The sequence below is a fragment of the Bidens hawaiensis genome, unplaced genomic scaffold (assembly GCF_021521415.1).
Source record: "Bidens hawaiensis isolate Kalapana, Puna unplaced genomic scaffold, B.hawaiensis_p1.1 tig00011510_1, whole genome shotgun sequence".
NCBI classification, from domain to species: Eukaryota; Viridiplantae; Streptophyta; class Magnoliopsida; order Asterales; family Asteraceae; genus Bidens; species Bidens hawaiensis.
This window is the reverse complement of record NW_027491901.1, coordinates 117,547-120,748: the sequence shown is the minus strand read 5'-3', so window position 1 is coordinate 120,748 and position 3,202 is coordinate 117,547.

Here is a 3,202-nt window from a genome sequence, read left to right as displayed (position 1 = left end):
GGGCTGATTTGTTTGGCAATTGGTTTTATGAGTTATTATGCGCGTATTCAACTCGATTTGCATACCGACGGGTGAGTTGTGCATCATGGTTAGCCCCGACCATGATCGTAGGGTGGATTTGGTTAATTGAAAGGTTTTAGGGGCTGAGGTAAAGTAAATGAGTGTGGGTTGGGCCTCGGGCCAAATTGTTGGTAATTCATTGATTGATGATGTAGAAAAGAAGTCAGGATGTTTCGAGCATATAAGAATGGTCTCGAGTATGTAAAATTACTAAGTGTTGCTTCGAGCACAAAATGTGTTTTTCTCGAGCACATTTTTGTCTCGAGCACAACTTATCTCGTGAACATAAAGTTTGAATTCGAGCACATGAACCCCAAGCACATCCTTGCTTATCTCAAAACAATATATCTTTTGGTCTCGAGCACACTTTGTTTTACTCAAGCAAACCTTCTTCGAGCACACCTTTGCTTTTGAGCATGCTCGGGTAAAGAAAAGAAAAATACAAGTCTTTTTCTCGAGCACACCTTTGCTTTTGAGCATGCTCGGGTAAAGAAAAGAAAAATACAAGTCTTTGTCTTGAGCACACATTTTCTCTTGAGCATGCTCGGGTAAAGAAAAGAAAAATTCAAGTCTCTTGACTCAAGCACACCTTTGCTCTTGAGCACGCTCGAGAAGAAAAACATGAATGATTAATCACTGGCATATCTTTTAATCTCGACCACACCTTTACTCACGAGCATATCTATGTTTGGACAAGCTCGAGAAGGGATTTAAAGGAAATATGTGTGCTCGTAAACAGAAAGATTGCGTTTGTGAAACAATTTCAAGTTTTGAAGAAACTTTTGAGATATTTAGTGTCGTTGACCATTTGACCAAGCTGATCTTTATGAAAGATATATACCAAGGGTATTTTGGTAATTTTCTTCAATCATCTACAAGCAAAAAGAACTCAAGCCTTATAAAATTTTCACGACTTCATCAAAGAGCTTTACAAGAACAACTGTTGACCAAGCTTACGGATTTAATCACTTATGAGTGTCAACCAACATAATGTTTTGTTGATTTTTGTTTATTACAGAATTCACAATCTTGATAAGGATGATCAAGATTGTTTTACCCACACTTGATTTGAAGACACAATTTTTAAAGATAATTGCAACGAAGTTGGGGGAGTAAAAATTCTTGAATTTCATTGCAAATTGCTTGCTTCAAATCAAGTGAAAAGACTCAAGTTAAGGAAAAGTTGATCAAGATCAATAATCCAAGATTCTTTAGAGATGTTTCATTGTTTGTAAGTTTTTAGATCTCCCAGTACGGATGAGAAGATAGAGTCATCTATAGTAACAAATGTGAACGGATGATCAGTAGAGTTTAACCTCCTATGAAAACAGTCACTTGAACAATCAAGAACGGGTTATGGTTGACTTGAATGCTATCTTAATTCAGGGAATGGTTTGAAGAAGATTTATAAGGGAAGAAATATGTTTTGAAAAATGGAAGATTATATGATGATCACATTGAGATTATTTCTTTTTGGGATGACCTTGATACTTGAAGTTGATTGCTGAAGTTCAAAGGCTTGTTCATATGCCCACACAACAGTATCCATAAGTGATATAGGAGAGACGATTCGAAATGAACAATAGGAGAAACTTAATGTGAAGGAGAGAATTTCAATGAAAGACAACGGGTTTTGAGGTGATCATGGAAGAAATTCGATGGCATCGGTCTAAGGGGGAGATTGTTGGGACTTATATTTTAGACCGACGCATCGAATTATTATTATTATGGTGAAAAATAAATTAATATTTTTGGTCTCAACCAATGGTGGATGGCTTGAAGACCAAGACATGCTAGGGTAGTATAAATAGATTTATTCTTTTATTTGTCTAGCATGAGTGTATTGTGTATTAAGTGAGATCTAGGGTTATCTCTATGAGAGAGTCTCCTCTATCGGGATGAGCTCTCCCGGAGGTGGCTGATCTTTATTGTATGTATGAGTGCTCTTTATGACAATCTTTTGATTAATGAAATCATACTGCCACATCTTTCTTTATATTTGGGTTTCGATTACATATAAGTGCTCATCTAGTTTCTTGATTATTGTTAATCAAATCAGGCATTCTCCCAAACACCACTCATCCGTCCAAATACCTTTCAAGAGTGAATAAGATTACGATTCGATCCTAACCCAGATCCGAGCTCCTGCGTTAATACCGACCCGACTATTCATGCTTCCGCACCGGGGCTCGGGTCTTGTCAGTTAAGTGGTATCAGAGCTGTGTAAGCTTTCTGAAGGCCACTGGCTTGAAGGTTAAGTGTTAAAGTTTGAAGCTTTGAAGGGTTTTGCACGTGACTGAGTTCAGATCTAAAGAGAAGTCAAGCTATGGATGAACAAGAAGTGTCGACTAACAAGATACCAAGACTACTTGGTCAAGAAAACTACATCAAATGGAAAGTTCTGTTTGAGGCTGCTGTTAACTACAACGACACAGAATTGTGGAACTCCATTAAAGAGGGACCCTATGTTCCTTCTCTTGCCCCAAATAACAATGCAACGGTGGAAAGGCGAATGAAAAAGAGAAATGACAAAGCCTTGTCCATGTTAAAGTTAGGACTTTCTTGGGAAATATTGACCGGTGTGAATCTTCACACAAATGCTAAGGCAAGGTATGATGCAGTTGTAGAGATGTTTGAAGAAAACGTTGAGCTGAGGGATATTAAGAAAGATAGATTGAAACAACAGCTTGACAAGTTCAAATCCAAGGATGGTGAGAGGTTAAAGTCTGTACTGCAAAGATTCATGACAATAGTTAATGAAATCAGAACTACAGATCTACAGATCTCTAATTTTGATTTAAACAAGAAACTGCTCACATCCTTATCTGGTGAATGGTACACAGCAAGCAAATTCAACAGAGAAAAGATAAACTTTCCCAACTTTAAGTTGGATGATGTGATTTCATTCCTGCAGGCTGCAGAACATGAAATAATTGAAAATCACATGTTGAAAGAAGAGAAACCTAGTTTTCTAGTGACTAAGGCACTTGTAGCTCCAATGGGTAATTTTTCAACAAAATCTCAACAAATGCACCCAGTTATTGAAGAACCAGCAGATAAAAGCTCATTGTATGGTGCAAGTCAGCAGAAATTTAATATTTAGATGCTTGAAGATAATGTAGTGCATCTACAGTGTAACATT